Consider the following 17,634-nt stretch of genomic DNA (forward strand, 5'->3'; position numbering starts at 1 on the left):
AAATGAAAGGAAATGAAATTAAATGAAATGAAAAGGGGTTTTATAAAAGCGCAGCAGTTGCCCTGAGGCGTCCAGGCGCTAAGAACCAGGTTGGTACCCTCCAGTGAGTTGATCCGGAAGTTAGTCTAGCTTAGTTAAAGAGAAAGGTTTTAAGTTGTTTAAGGAAACTCAACAGGTTAGAGTTAGATCTTAGATGGAAGGGAAGTGTGTTCCATAGCTTGGACGCATTATAAGAGAAAGACCGGCCCCCTGCTCTAGATCTTCGGATCTGGGGGACTTTTGTTAAAAAGGCATGGGATGAAGGAAGCTGTTTATTGGGTTGGTAGGGAGTAATCAGAGAGTGGTTGATTACTGGCCCAGATTTCCAGTATGCTTGGTGAGTGATGCACATAGATTTGAATTTTATTCTTTCCCGGACAGGGAGCCAGTGCAGAGCTCTCAACCCAGGCTCTATCGGGACTCTGCGTGGGATGCCTATCAATGTGCGTGCTGCAGAGTTCTGGATCCGCTGAAGTTTTTGCAGACTGTATTCAGGCGCCCCTAAATACAGGGCGTTGTTGAAATCAAGACGGGATTGAATTAGGCCTTGTATGACTACCTGCTTGGCCTCAAAGGGAAGAAGAGGAAGGATTTTTTTCAGCATCCTGATGAGACCAAAGCAGGTCGCCAACACTTTAGTTGTTTGTGTATTGAAGGTCAGGGATTTGTCCAGCCACACCCCAAGACTTTTTATATTGTCTTTGGGTGTGGGAGGTACGCCCAAGCGGTAGGCCATAGCAGCTCCAGGGTGGAAGGGGCTGATGGGCCAAGAAGCATGAGCTCAGTTTTATCCCCATTGAGTTTCAAACATGACTCCGTCAGTGATGAGCCCTGCGTCACCCCACAGCCCAGAGGCTTGCTCATGTAGACAGAAGCTCCTTCAAAGACTTGGAATGTCCGGTCACTTAGGAAAGATTTAAGCCAAGCCAGGGCTTCTCCTGATATTCCTAGGCTAAAGAGACGGCGTAGAAGGATTTTATGGTTCACCGTGTCAAAGGCGGCGCTCAGATCGAGGAGGATCACTGCCACTGACCCCCCCGATCCAAGATCCGCCTAGCTTCCTCTGTTACTGCCATCAAAGCAGTTTCCGTCCCATGTTTGGGGCGGAAACCCCTTTGGGTAGCATCAAGCAGATGGTTACACTCGAGAAACCTGGTCAAAGAGATGTTAATATGTTTTACGAGGACTTTGCTTACCCAGAAGAGCAATGAAATCGGGCGGTAATTGTTGAGGTTGCCAGGGTCAAGGGTGGGCTTCTTAAGGAGTGCTCGTACCATGGCGTGTTTCCAGGTAGGCGGAACCATTCCAGTCGCTATGGAGGAGTTCAGTAACTCCATGAGTGTGGAAAGAATAACCTTATCGGCCAAGACCAGTGTACTCGGAGGGGCAGGATCACATGGAGAGCCGGATTTTATTTGGTGCATCAGGGGCTCGAGTGTTTCTGGGTCTAACTGGGGGAAGTGGTCTAAGACATTTTGATGAGGATCCTCCATTTCTGCAGCTGGATAAGATCCTTGGGTGGAGGACTCTGCATCTGAGTCCGGAAAGGATAAGTAGATTGTATTTACTTTGTGGAAAAAGAACTCAGCTAAATCATTACAACGTATTTTGGGAATTGGGTATTATCTAACCGTTGGAGTGACTCTAGAAGAGAACAAAGTGATGTGCCAAATTCCACACTGAAGCTTAGAAGAGAACAGTAGCAAAGATCTCAATTAATGTCATGCTTTATCTTGTGGAAGCCATCATTCCCAATAAAACCTGCCCCCTCATATCTTGCTATCATTGGCTTATATTTCCTCCTTTGGCTGAAATATTATGGTGCCATGAATGACTGCCACAAAATATGAATTAAAGGTGATGCAGGTTCACAATTGAGGCCATTGAAGAGCAATGTGAAGTTATGAATTCTACAATAATCGAGCAGGGCGGATGGATGAAGCAGGACCAGAGTATTGGAAAAGGAGATTAAGGTAAGGATTGCAAGACTGCCAAGGGGTAGGTGGGTTAGTAAATTTGGTAACAATATTTGCCAATCTGGCTACTCTCCTGGAGCTCTGGGACTTCTCTGGTTTTAGGATGAAGTCCGAACTATTCCCTCTGGGAGCTTTAGCGGACGTAGTGGTGGAAGACCTCCCGGGGTTGGACCTCGAATGAGAGAGCTCTAGGGTCAGGCACCTAGGTATTCAGGTGACAAGAGGTCTGGAACTGTTCCATCAATTGAACATGGGCATGGTACTGGCGGGTCTTCGAGCGTTGGTGACCTTTTGGATTACATTTCGTCTCTCACTGATTTGCAAACTTGCCCTGGTTAAAATGATCATGTTGCCATGCTGCTTGTATGTTTTCCAGGGCACACTGTTCAGTATACCCCACCAGTCATTCAAGGAGCTGGACAAGCTTATAGGGCAGCGGGGAGGAAGCAGGAGGGTTTGGCCACCAGTCACGGCAAGGCAGGAGGAGGGTGGGGAAAAATAACAACAACAAAAAACTTACCTGAATCCTGCCGCATCACTGCTCTTCTGGCTCCACTGCAGGCGCAGGCTCCCAGACTGTCTTGGGGCCAATCCTGCTGCTGCTCTCCCAACATGAGAGCAGCGTCAGGATTGGCCTGGGCGCCCTCGATTTGCACTCCCTGGGAGACTGGGAGCCTGTGCCAGCTGTCTTCAACCCGGCAACGCAGCTTGGGTTGGAGACCGCTTCAGTGTGCATGACAGTTTGGCCGACCTAAGATAGCTGACCAAGCGTCATGTGCACTGAAAATAGTGCACCTACCACCCTCTTTGTGCCTGCCCTCCTCATGAACCCACCCCCCTAGACTCCGCAATATGGAGAGAAAAAAACAATAATATACATGCTTTATAATTTTTTTATTTTTCAAGTTTTGCAGCTGCTGGCAGGTGTGGCAATGCTCCTTCCACCATAGCGGAGGAGCCGCCGCTGCTGGCCACTCTCATTAGGGACATTGAACCAGGAGGGAAAGGACCTTTTTTATCTGGCTACCGAACTGTAGCATGCAGCGCCCTGGCTGGACGAGGGAGGCAACTGGGAGAAACGTTTATTGGATGAGACGCACGGGTCTGCCTCACTACCTGAACTTTTAATGCTTGGTAATAAGGTCCCCAGCTTTGTGCCCTTTGTGGTTAGACAGGTATGCAGGGCATAGGAATGCCTGATTCGAAGGGTGCTGGGTAGAGCCCTGTACGCCCCTGAATGAAATATATAGGCCGTTATTTATGAAGGCCTTGCGCCGCCGGTGCGCCACTTTTAAAATGGGGAAAAGTGACGCACCGGCGGCGCAAGGCCTTCATAAATAAGGCCCATAGATTCTTTGGCCCTTTGCACAGCTTGACCCTCAGATAAAGATGGAAAAGTGGAGAGCGGGGGCTGTCAGTTCATGCAGGATCTATATCCTAGTGATCGATTTGTTACGTTAGCGGAGGCGATAGACACATTTGACTTGGGTTTGGGCAATTCCTGCAGTATGCAAAGCTGACTGCCACGGTGCGAGGTATTTGGCCTTCATACCATGAGATCCTGGAGACATCTCGATACTTGTGGAACTATAGGGTCTCGCAGGCGGGAGGCTCTTGGTCTCGCAGCTTTACAGAGCATTGAGTGAGAATGCCCATTCACCAGTGCTGGCTATTCAGGGCAGATCATCTAATCACATGGGGGAGGAAGAACCACGGGTCGATTCAGCTTCCATTTTGTTATCAAGTAATCGGGGTAATGGATCACTTGTCCTGTTTATACCAGGGTCTGGGGTTTTTGCTGTCTTAAGAAACCCTCATTTACGTATTACTCGTAATAGCGGTATATCTTGGTTGTCCGCTTTTATTTCTTACGTGAAAAGCATCATCATTGGGTCTTATCTGTGCTTTCCTCCACTTGAAGGAAGACCAGATGGGCAAGTCACTTTTGCGTATCTTGCGTAGGTAAGTAATTGCACTTACCCATTCTTCTTGGGGCGTCAATCTCCATCTGATGTGCGACCGGAGCACGTCAGATGGAGATCAATAGACCAGCAAGGAAGACTTCTCAACGTAGAAGTGCACCTGCTCCGCACATCTTCCGAGGTGGCCACAGAGCCCCAAAATTAAGAGTTATAGGTACAACTGACCCATAACAATACAGCGCACTACTTGACGCCCCAAGAAGGAGGGCTGAAACATGTTGATTGTTCGACCACCCACTTTCTGACACAGGTGCTATAGATCAGTAGCCTTTCTATTCACGCACCACATTCCTTTTTAATCTTGCCCCACCCCTGACTAAATAAATTCGAACCAGTGACAAGGAGGCAATTTTAGGTTCACTCCACTTTCACCCTAACTATTCTGATCACCATTCCTGATCACTACTGCGAATAACCTGTTGGTCTCCCTTCCGGTGGAGGAAAGCACAGAAAGACCCAATGATGATGCTTTTCACGTAAGAAATAAAAGCGGACAACCAAGATATACCGCTAGTACGAGTATTGCGTGAATGAGGGTTTTTAAGACGGCAAGAACCCCAGACCCTGGTATAAAAAGACAAGTGATCCATTCCCCCCTGATTACTTGATATTCAGGATAGATGTCATGAGGGAGCAGCTCATGGAGGTGGAATGCCAAGCGGTTCACAAGAGGATATCTAATTCCTCAACAAATACCAGTTTCAAGATGATTCAATATAACTTTGTACATCAAATTTATTTGACAGCCAAGTTACTTGGTATTATTTACACAGGCATTTTATCCTTGTGCCACCGGTGTAGCGAGGAAGCAGTGGACTATTTACATATGGTGTGGGGGTGTCCACTTATTAGGGGATACTGGCGAGAGGTGGGTGATGCTGGAGTGTGCATCTGGTTGGTCGATTGACCAGATCATAAGGATGTGTCTACTTGGACTGGTTCCCAAGCACAAGAAGAGGCAACTCAGTCAGCAGTTTATACTCCTTGGGTTGGGTCTGGCAAAGTGTAAATTTGTAAAATTGCCATCAGATGGATCTCGCAGGTTCCGCTTCTGATCTCAGATTGGCTGCAGGATTTGGCCGATTGGCGGCAGCGGAAGAGAGGCATATGCGCAGGGATGCTAAAGTAGCAGAGGATATTGGGGCATGGGCTGCAATGCTCAATGATTTATTGGAGCTCTGGGATGCAAGGTCCCCATGCAGTGGAAGGGAGCGGTTGGGAGAGGGGTGGTGGCAAAGTGTAAATCTGTAAAATTGTGATTAGATGGATCTTGCAGGTTCCGCTTCTGATCTCAGATTGGCTGCGGGATGTGGCCGATTGGTCGCAGCAGAAGAGAGGCATATGCGCAGGGATGCTAAAGTAGCAGAGGATATTGGGGCATGGGGAGCAATGCTCAATGACTTATTTGAACCCTGGGATGCAAGGCCCCCATGAAGTGGAAGGGAGCGGTAGGGAGAGGGGTGGTAGATCTTGGGGACAGACTCACATGGGAGAGAGACTTTAAGTGCAGCTGCAGGTAGCAATGTTACCAACATGTTATATGTATGTGCTTTGGTAACGTAGATCAAAATATTGGAAAACTGATATCACGGTGCCAATGCTACTGTAGTAGAGTCGGGCAAGTGGGGGAGGGGGGTGTGGCTGAGCATTTACAGGATAAGGAGGTCTGATTTGAATCCCATTTTCTGCAGTATTACCCACAGTTTATTCCTATTGACTTGGTTGAATGCATATGAGAGAGCAATAAAAGCTAGATGAATAGCCCCACTTATTGCTTTTACATATTTGCTGATGATATGGTGTAGATTTAGTATTTGCTTAGAAGTACCAATACCTGGTCTGAACCCGAACTGTACAGGGGTTAAAATCTTATTCTCATTGGCCCAAGTCTCTAAGCGTGCCTAAATTAACTTCCCCAGGATTTTAGCAGTGGCATCCATTAGGGAGATTGGCCTGTAACAAGTTGGTGATAATCTGTCCAACTTAAAAAAAAAAAAATGGGGACCAAGCTAATCAGTCTCCATGGTTCAGGAATTTTACCCTCCACAGCACATCTCAGGACGTATGTTAAAATAGGGCCCCACAGGAGAGCCTGTTTTAACACCATCGGCGCTGCGCATTTTCCCTCTGTGCGCTGACTTTTTGAAAAACCCGCGGTTCATGACGAGCTCAGCTCGTCATCAGCATACGTGAGGTGTACCTCATGACGAGCTGAGCTCGTCATCAGCGTCGAAGGGGCTAAATAGGTCTACAGGGACCCTGTAAGGGTCGAAGGCTTTTCCTGGAGCTGACTTTTTTTAAAGCCCAGACTACCTCTCCAGTGTTATGGGGGAGGATAGGGGTACTAGAGGTAAGTATGTGATCTGGGGCCCAAGGAGACAATAGCAGGTGCCATGGCTAACTCATGATGTTGAAAAAGACCTGTGAAGTGAGTTAACCACTCAGCTTCGGTGGTCAGGGGTTCCACTTTGGGAAAGCCCTAATCAGAAGAGAATGGGTGATTTATAATTTCCCAGAACTTTGAGTTGTCCTTTGAAACAGCAGCTGCTGACAAATCTTCCTAGGCTTTTAACCTAAACTCCCTTTTCCTTTCCTCCAATACTCCCTTGCATTCACAACGTGCTTTACCTATGTCCAGAGGGTACCTGAGGACTCTTTTTAAGGTGTGTTATAGATGTTTATGGGCTGTGGAACATGCAGCATTAAGCAGAGGGGCTCCTTTTGATGATTTTATAACCAACAGACCCTCTCTATTTGCCCAGCATGGTTTGCTAAAGCCCTCTAGTACATCCGAACGTGGGGGATCCTCTGCCAGACATGCATTTGTAGGAGTGTGCATATGGTTGGTCGATTAACATGAGTGTAAGGATGTGTCTGCATGGACTGAGTCCCAAAACTCAGTCAGCAGTTTATGCTCCTTGCAGTCAGATGGATCTCCCAGGTTTCACTACTGATCTCTGATTGGCTGCGGGACGTGACCGAGTGGGCCACTACGGAACAGAGGCATATGCACAGGACTCGAAGAGATGACAAAGTAGCAGAGGAGATGAGGGCCTGGGTGTCAATGCTCCGTGACCCATTGGAGCCCCAGGATGGAGGGCCGCCATGAAGCGGTAGGGAGAGGGGTGGCAGATCTTGGGGACAGGCTCGCACGAGAGGGGGACTTCAAATGCAGCTGTTGGTAGGGAGCAGCAATGTTACCGACATGTTATATGTATGTGCTCTGGTAAAATGGAATGGAATATTAGAAGACTGATATCACGGTGAGAAAGTTACTGTAGTAGAGCGGGGGTGGAGGGGGGTGTTTATGAATGACAATCTGAGTCACTGTGTGATGGTTAAAGTTTATAAAGCTGTGTTCTTGTATGTTATGAAACCAAGATTTTTTTTGTATTTAACAGCGGGACCCTCTAGGGCATGATTCTGCGAGTGGTCATTTTCCCTTGTTGCCCCCAACAGCAGCAGAGATAACCCTCAACTAACAAGGTTGGACGGGGAGAAAAAAAAAAAAGGCCCGGGCACCAAAATAACAGTAGCCCACATTAGAAAACCAGATAACTAAAAAAGTGGGCACATTTGTAAACCAGACCAGTTTTGGACATGCTATATGGGTTTTTCGGAAGGTATGGGAGACTGCATGCATTTGTAGTTGCTACAAGCAATGTTTATGGTAGTATCAGGGAAGTCAACAGTAAAAACCGGCCCATCAGGCACTGCCTGATTGCCCTATGGGCCAGTCCAGCCCCATCTAGTAATGGGGACCATACACCTTCAATGATCCCCATCTTTCGGTGAGCACTGTCACAGCAGCCATCTTGTGCTTTCTGGAATCTCTGCGCTGTCACCTCACACACACACCAAGCACCATCCAGCATCACTCCCTGGTCACTTTCATGTCTGTGGTGGGGATAGCACAGAATCGATCTCATTGAGCCTGGTGGAGAAAACAGGGTCAGAAGTGGTGCGCTTAACCTTCTAACATCCCAACATTGTGGCCAAAATTTAGGATTACCACATTCGATGAGAAAAGTACATGTTCACAAAGCAGACAATGTAACAGTGGCAATGCAACACATTTGTGTATAGTGCAATATGGAAATGCATTTGTATATATTGTACAAACTTACACTATTTTCATACTATGCCACATCAATTCAATATGTGAACACATACTGACAAGGGAAACTAAATATGTAGAACATATTAATCCAAATTTGAATTATGTAAAAACGATCACAATTTGCATAACAACATTTTCAGACTTCTGTATCAATTGCATATCACACTATTGATGGATTTGTGAACTGCACGATGCTGACATATTTCTTTTCATTTATTGTTAGTATTAGAAAGACAGTGGTTACATTACCTGAAATTTGATTTTGTAATGTTCTTTCAATAACTGTTAAACTAAATAGTTCTCTTTTTAGTTGTTTTATTGTTGACCTACAGTTTATTATGCTTCTGAGTACTGTTTCCTAACTTATAGTGATTCCAAATCGGTTGTATGATGTTACAACGCATTCCGTTGTAACGCATGCCTTTTCCACGCATGAGTTACAACGGAAAGCCTTTCCCATATGCATAACCTTTCCCACGAATATTCCTTTACCACGCATTCTTTTACAACGATTTTCGTTGTAAATTCATGCATGGTAAGGGCATACTCTTGGTGAAGGTTATTCCCACACCCCTAAACCCTTCTTTCAAATACCCCTCCCTGCCCTTAACCCTTAAATCGGACCCGTTTTTTTTCTTCTTAAATCTAATATTCCCCTTACCTCTCCTCATCGTCTCTTCTCAATGTTCTTCCATGTTGACGTCGCACGTCGTTAAGAGGAAACGGAAGTGACTTTCCGTTCCCTCTAACGACACCGATTGCCTCCCGATTCCCTCCAGATAGAAACTTTTACAGGTGCGTTTTTCTCACGCTTTTTTGGGGGGGGAGACCCCCCCTTTTTTATTTTTAGCCTTTAACACACATGCCTTTACTACGTATTTCTTAGTAAAGGTATGCGTGGTAAAAGCTACTCGTTGTAACCACGCATGCGTTGTAATGCATGCGCGGTTAAGTTATGCGTGGAAACGGCCGCGTTGTAGTGGCCGTTTCCCTTCCAAATCCCTATGTACTAAGGGGTATACATAATTTGTGTTTTGTAAGAATGAAAATGATTAAATTCCAAAACCATATTTACAGCAAAAATTTTTAAAAACAGTATTCAGTCAAGTAATTGGATGGCTGGAAGGGTAATATCATAGCACTCGTGCTAGACCCAATTCTATTACAGGACCGGAGGCTTCAGATTATGATTCTCTTATCTTTACTGCAAAATACAGCAGTCAATGAAAATATACAATTTAGTGTAAAACAACTACATTGCCCATGATGCACACATATAGGCCACGTCTCCACAGTCTATAAGAGCCTCCTGTGTGTTCCCATCATCCTCTTTCTTTGCTGCTCACAGCAAGAGATAAGTGCACCATTTCATGTTACCTCACTCTGCTATTGGCATGGGGCTTAATTGACAGTTTCTTGTGAATAAGGATATTGTTATAGGTGTATTCTACCTGCTTTTGGTTATTCTGAGGTGGTTTTTTCTCACAGTTTCACTTGGGGGAATTAGGAGCGAACGCTCCGTCATTAACGCGGGGCCCGAGGGCTCGTCAGCGCGGGGTTTGTCATACCTGTCCCAGCGCTGTTCCCACGATCATAAGTGCCAAAGCTTTTCTCTTTGAAGCGACGCAGGCTAGTCGCGTATTGAACTACGGTCGTTGACCGGGCAGCAGCGGCGGCGATACCCACGGAGCCTGTTTGTTTGTTTTTCCCGGCCTAATTTCTCCCCATTTCTTGCGCATTGCATAGCGTCTGGGCTTCCCTAATCGCCCTTTCAAGACGCGAGCGCCGGGTGGCTCTCGGTTGATGCGCAATCCCCAACGCACGCATTTGGGCCGCTTTTGGGCTCCTTTTTGGGCACGTTTGGGTGGCACGTCTCAGCGCAAAAATTCCACGACTCACTAGCATGCATTTGGATTGGCTGCCGCTCTGCTTAGTATCGCCTTTGTAGGTTGTAAAATCCTGGCCAAATAGAGTGGGCACACGCTCTGTATATGTTATGCCGATGATTGGCCTGGGTCTCTGACCTGTGAATACAGCTTTGCTGAGGGGTAGTACTGTTCAAAGTTTCTGGCACCTGTGTGTATTTGGGCTGCCCCCCCCCCCCATTACTCATCCTGGTGATTTGTGGTGGCTATAAAGGCAATTACTTACAGATAACTTCTTTCAATCCACATATTGTCATGGAAGACTGGGTTCAATACCCCGATGAGGATGAGGATGTGATTTACGAAAGACAGCAGGAGACTTTCATGGAGGACAACCTAGTGGAAGCACTGGACGCCTCGGTCCAGTCTTCGGTAAATAAAGCAATTGAATCCACGGTTCCTCAGTCCGTCCATCAGCCCTGGCGGCAGCCTTACGCCCTATAAAACAGCAACTGGAGAGTTTCACCAAGCGTCATGGCTATGGCAAGGAGTCACAGAAGAAAAAGTCTGAAGCTTCGGCTTCTGGTGAGGGCACGGTTACTACAAAGCAATGGCCCCATGCCCAAGCACTGTAAACACTGCAGGGGGTAAGGCCAAGTCTAAGCAAAGGGTGCACCCCGATACTGATACTACTACAACGGGCACAGACACAGATACCGACACCTCCGATGAGCCTCCTCCTCCAAAGAAAGCGAAACCCATACTCCCCTCGGCTTCAGAACTCCCGAATACGCCTTTCACCGTCGATCCGACAGACATCATGCATCCCAGGTCCTCAGACTGGACCCCACCTTCAGAGGTTTCTGATTATTTGCATGAGAACCCCTGGAAGAGTTTTTCCAGCGAGGTACGTAACCGACTGCGGTCAGAATGCCCACGTCCAGAAGTCCCAGATAAGGTGGCTGAGACACCAGAAATAGATGCCAGTCTCCTCACCTTTTTAAAGAAGTTTTACAAGGACCCCAAACGAGGCATCGACCGCGCATGGCGCGGATTCCAAGATAAGCTGCTAGACGTAGTGGGCCCCTTGGCAAAAATCTTAGAGATGGCCTTGGTGGCCAAGGAGAGCGCTGCTCCAGTGGATCCTGACATTCTAGCGGGTTGGACCCAGCGGGCAATATGCCTTCTTGGCAATGCCAACTGCGCGATTTCAGCAGAACGACGTAAGTCGCTACTGATCAGAATGGACAGCAACCTAACGGAATTGGCGGACGCAGCACCTGGTCCCTTGGCCAGTGGGCAGCTCTTCGGAGAGCGCTTCGTCAAAGACATGTCAAACTATGTCGGCACTTTTACATCGCTGGACAAAGCACAAACCGGAATTAAACGAGTTTTCCAGCAGGGTGTTTTTAATCGGGCCGGACGAGGCAGGCCGAAATTTCCAGCAAGGCTCCCAGAGAGGCGACTTTGGTCGTGGCAGGGGGGAGTGGGACTCCACCCGTGGAGGTACTTTCTACCCCTCTCGCCGAGGGTTCAACAGAGGACATTTCCAGAATGGCGGCAACAGGGCAAACTTCAAGGCCCAAAAATCCTCAGGTGAGTGTTACAGACCATTCTCATCTTCCATTGGGGGTTCGCACTCAGCACTGTCTTCAACAATGGCAGAAGCTGACTTAGGATGCTTGGGTGTTGCAAACCATCAGGGGTTTTCAGTTGGAGTTTTATTCTCCTCCGGTTCAGAACGAGCTCCCTGCGAGTCTCCATTTTTCCCTACAAGATCGCAGTTTTATAGATGCAGAAATTGCGCAGTTGCTGCAGAAGCACGCGATAGCTGCTTGCAATGGAGGGCCTCACGGTTTTTGCAGCAACATTTTCCTAGTGCAGAAGAAAGGGGGTGGAAACAGACTTGTTCTCAACCTGAAGGGTTTCAATCAGTTTCTCACCTACAACCATTTCAAGATGGAGGGGATCCATCTGTTAGCAGACTTGTTGCAGGAAGGAGATTGGCTGGTGAGCTTAGATCTCAAGGACGCCTACCTCTCCATTCCGATTTTTCCGCCACACCGTTGCTTCCTCCAGTTCCGGTGGAACGGTCAGTGGTACGAATATTTGGCCCTTCCTTTCGGGCTTTTATCAGCTCCGTGGTGTTTCACCAAGGTGATGAAACCAGTTGTGGCTCATCTGAGAGAGCGGGGGGTGAGACTGATAATCTATTTGGACGATATCCTGATCATGGCTCAAAGTCAGGACTCCCTTCTAAAGCACCTACAGTTCACGACAACGCTACTGCAGAGCTTGGGGTTTGTGATCAACCTCGCCAAGTCGGTGACTTCCCCGATGCAGTTCATAGACTTTCTCGGTTTCACGATAGACTCAAGGTCGGCTCAGTTGAGCCTTCCCAAGACAAAATTGAAGGATCTCAAGAGAGAGATACTTGCAGTGCTGAGCAGGCAGACGGTTTTGCTCAGGGCCATTGCCAGAGTAGTAGGGATTCTAGCCTCTTCGTTCCCAGCCATATTTCCGGGCCCTCTTCATTACAGGGCCTTGCAGCGTCTGAAGATTCAGCACATCCAGAAAGGGTTGTCCTACGCGGACAACATCCCATTGTCTCAGGACGTCAGGACCGAACTGCAGTGGTAGCTGGGCCACGTGGATGCCGGGAATGGAAGAGCAATCTTCGGCTCACAACCAGAGGTGGTGATCGAGTCAGTCGCCAGCCGCTGGGGCGGGCGCTGCGGAGACATCTCCACAGGCGGAAGATGGTCTCAGCAGGAACTGTCGTTACACATAAACTGTCTAGAACTACTTGCCGGGTCTTTCGCAATTCGGACACTGTCCCCGAAGCAGACCTCTTGTTGCATCTTCCTCCGCATGGACAATGTGTCCGCGGTGAGGTATATCAACAAGTTGGGAGGCACGAGATCGTCCCTTCTGGTCGAAATAGCCAAAGACTTTTGGCATTATTGCCTCAACCGACAGATAACAGTGATTGCGGAGTACATACCAGGGCAATCCAATCAGGTGGCGGACTGGAACTCCAGGTACCTCAGGGACTTCAGCGACTGGAAGTTGCTTCCCAGAATTTTTCAGTGGCTTCAGGACATTTGGGGTCCCTTTCAGTTGGACCTCTTCGCCTCCAGGCTCACGTACCAGATCCCCCAGTTTTTCAGCTGGAGGCCGGATCCGATGGCCCGGGCGACCGATGCATTTCTGCAGAATTGGTCGGGCGCGATCCAATATGCATTTCCTCCGTTCTTACTGATCCCCAGGGTGATAACACAGGTGATCAGGCAATGGGCAGAAATAGTCCTCGTGACACCGTGGTGGACGTCACAGCCGTGGTTTCCGATTTTACTCCAGTGGAGTTGCGATCTTCCTAGGTTGCTCCCCGAGTCGAACTCATTGCTCCTGGGCCCTCTTCAGGAGAATCATCCCATGATTCTGGAGGGACGCCTCACGCTGATGGCATGGAGGCTTTCAGGAAACAGTGGCACATGCCAGGAGTTTCGGACAAGGCTTCTGACTTTATCAAGCAAGCCTGGGCACCTTCCACGAGGAATCGTTATTCCTCGGCCTGGAAAGGCTGGGTGGATTGGTGCGTGGAACGACGTTTGGATCCTGTGGGGGCGGACTTACCCCAAATGTTAAATTTCCTTTCCGACAAAGCTTCGGAAGGACTGGCATATCGCTCGGTCAACAATTTCCGGTCAGCCATTTCAGCGGGTCATGAAATGGTGCATGGCAAGCCAGTGGGCATGCATCCAGTGGTATGCAAACTCCTTAAGGGCATCAGAGTTGGTAATCCTCCCAAACCCAAATACACGGGTCTGTGGGATGTCTCTTCAGTTATATCTCTGTTCAATTGTTGGCCCGCTAATGCCCTTCTATCTAGGAAGCAGTTATCTGCCAAATTGGCTATGCTACTATGCCTGTCAGCGTGCTGATGGTCATCGGACGTGCGAGCACTCGACGTTACAGGTAGAGTATTTACCCCGGAAGGGGTTTCTTTCACTATTACAGGACGTACCAAAACATTTTCTCGACACATCGACTACAATGCTTTCCCAGAGAATGAAAAATTATGTGTAGTGAATTGTTTAAAAGCTTATGAAGAATGTACCAGGGCACTGAGACCACAGGGTTGTTCTCAACTGTTGATTGCTTTACTAAAGCCGTATAAACCGGTGGTTGCTGCCACCATTGCCAGATGGCTTCGATTTATCATGCAAGAAGCTGGTATTGACATCCAGAGGTTTGGAGCACATTCTGTCAGAGGTGCTATGGCCTCAAAATCGTATATGTTGGGTTCTAACATTCAAGACATTATGCGTTGCGCAGATTGGTCTTCAGAGTCAACTTTTAAAACATTTTATTTTATGCCGGTGGGTGATATTACTTCTGTGGTATTTAGACAGCGTTAAACTAGCATAATCTGAAGCCTCCGGTCCTGTAATAGAATCGAAAATTTGCTAGCATTCGCGCCAAGAATTTTCAATTCTATTAAGGACACAGAGGCGAGGATTATCCCACCCGGCTTTATTAACAGTATTAAAGCTTACCCGCCCATGTTGCATTTTATGATATACTTAATTATACAGTGGTTACGGATGTTTCATTTCCTTTATTTTCAGTATCAGACAAGAAGTCTGAATAAAAGAAGATGGATGGCAAGAGCTTACGCTTGAAGATTTCAGTTTATACTCCACGTTGGAGGAAGTTTGGACTTATTCATGTTTGGATTTGCGTTCTCTGCAAAGAAAGAGGATGATGGGAACATGCAGGAGGCTCTTATAGACTGTGGAGGCATGGCCTATATGTGTGCATCATGGGCACAGTCGTTGTTTTACACTAAATTGTATATTTTCATTGGCTGCTGTGTTTTGCAGTAAAGATAAGAGAAGCCTAATCCTCGCCTCCGTGTCCTTAATAGAATTGAACATTTTTGGCGCGAATGCTAGCAAATTTTTGATTCTCCTTTCACTTGAGCTTACATTGATGCTTTCCCTCTATTCTCATCCAAGATCAACTCCACCTTAACCCCTTACCTGCAGGGGTAATTCCCCCACGGTGCGGGGGGGAGGTGGGCGGAACGGGCGCCGCGGTGCTCGTGACGAGACCAGTTCGTCATGAGTCACGTTGGAGCTGTGCTCATGACGAGCTGGTCTCGTCATGACTCCGCCCACTGATTAATTCGCCCGCACAGGTGGGGACTCAATCGCGCGGCGGGGAGCCATTATGACAAGCTCAACTCGTCATGAGCACAGCTCCATTGTGACTCATGACGAGCTGGGCTCGTCATGAGCACCGAAGAGGTTATTCAACCCATAAACAAGCAAAATCACTTTTTCACTTTGCATAATTTAGTTCATTTTAAATCAGCATAAGTACATAAACATTATGAAGAGATAAAATGCAAACAGTATTCTTACAGGGATATACTGCACAGAAATGATTGACAAAAACTACACATAAACTATATGTAGTTGACTATGCATTTAGAGTCTAGTCGAGAATTAACTTTGTGGGGCGCCACTAAAAAAGCCCCCACTGTAGCCCTTGCCATGCTAGTAAGTAACTCTGAGCCAACTCAATCAAGAAGCTGCTCAGTCAGGCCCAGATTTGCTAAATGCCACACAGTGATGAATTGCATCCCAAAAGGTTGCAAGGACCAAGGAAAAGCTATCAAGGAACTGTAGGGCTGCAGTGACAACTGGTCGAGGGCAAGAAATCCATGAAGACAATGGAAAAGCAGGATGCAAGAGCCATAGGAGCAGAAATAGTTGCAGGCACTGACACTGCTAAGCTAGAAGTCTCAACCACATCTCTGTAAATTGATAAAACAAAACACATGAGCATCTGGTATGCTCATTTATCTTCATTTTACTAATAATCTGTTAGATTAAGAACCAATTTTATTTGAATATGGAGACATATTTATCTTTACAGCTCTCAATATATTAATCTTGGTATTTTATGTAGTGATGCAATAGCTACATTCATATTTTGCCTGTAACTTTCCAGTCTAGGCTGAAAAATATAAAATACATCATAAATATAATTTGAATGTAAGCTTGCATGCCATGCGGACTGTGAAATCCCAAATGAAAATAAGTACATTGATGTGTTTTTGTAGGACTTTTCAATAATCGAAAGTTGTACGAAAATGTCACTGCCCTTATTTTATTTTTTAAGATAGTCTGTATGTAAATCATAAATATGATTTAGTTTTTCAACATTTGTTTAGCTTGAGTGCCAAATGTATGAATATTGATGTTCATTTCTATTAATATACAAATTGGCCCTAAAGATATTATTCACAGGTCCGCTTATGGGTTTAGATGAGAGTGACCGGTGAAACTATATGAAAGAAGTGTACATTTAAAGGTCAAATAACTTCTGTGCCTCATTGTACCAATGTAAATTAAAGCATTTTATGTGTATATCTAGGTTTCTTGCATTTCCATAGTTAAATATTGCATTTATTACATTAAACCAACGGGACAGTAAGGTTCAAGATCATAATACATTTTGAGTTATGTGTAACTAAGCACAATGTCCGTTCTTAATTAACACATATTTTGGTTGGTATGAAGTACAACCAAAGTAGTAGTAGTGTGCCTGGTGAAAGAGCAAGTGTAAAAAACCACATTTTCTAATAAGGTATGTTGGTGTTTTACTCTACCAATTGCCACAAATACTCTACCAGATTACCAGAGTACCTTAGGCTGCCATGGGACAAAAAATACACACACACTTGCATCATGGTGCAAGGCTGTATGTGTCTGGTTAAACATAGGTTTGATACAGGTAAGATAAACTTACTGTTAAAAACGTTGCTTGATCAGTTTGGCCTCTTTCTATGCATGTCTTACAATGCAGCATGTGAGAAGTTGGCCTGATATGCAGTGCTCACTATTCTAGTGAACACTATGTATCAGTCCAAACAACCCTTATTGATGTTTGGTTGTAAGTCAACCTGATAGACCAGCTATCCTAGTAGCATGGACACGTGCAGTCTTTAGGCTAAACTCTAGAGGGCGTGTTAAGCCAGCTGTTTTACCATCACATATACCCCTTGAACACCAAGTGAAAAGACACCACACAAGTTGTTATGAAAAATAAAGTATATTTATTTATAACAAGACTACCCTGGCTCTTTATGAGACAGGGAGCTAAGCACACAACAAAACTCTTGAAGAAATACTTAAAGTCGCACAATTTACACAAATGCCCGAGGGGCACGAAAAACCATATACTATACAAGTGGAATGCGAAATACTAGCAGGTAAGTAACTATTCTCATAGGCTTTAGGATCGCTAGGACTGGACTACTGAACCTTTAGATTACAAGCAGGAGGCCTAGGGACGTCGTGTGCAGAGTGGGAACTCTCACGCGTAAGGCGGGAAAAAGTCTATGGAGGCTAGTAAAAGCAAAGTTAGTGTTTTCGGGCGAACCCGACTAGGTAGGTCAAAAACGAAAGTGGATCTAGACACTTAGAGAGTTGGTCTACGCTGGAGCACCGGAGTACTCGGTTTACCTAGCCCAGGGGCTGCGGCTGCATAGGGTTCAAATGTCGTCGGGTTTCTTCGTTGATGAACCAGGAGCCTGAAGAAAGAAGTTGCTGGCAGGCGACCAGTGAAGAAGTTCTTGG

Source organism: Lissotriton helveticus, chromosome 2_2 (genome assembly GCF_964261635.1).
Source record: "Lissotriton helveticus chromosome 2_2, aLisHel1.1, whole genome shotgun sequence".
In the NCBI taxonomy this organism is placed as follows: domain Eukaryota; kingdom Metazoa; phylum Chordata; class Amphibia; order Caudata; family Salamandridae; genus Lissotriton; species Lissotriton helveticus.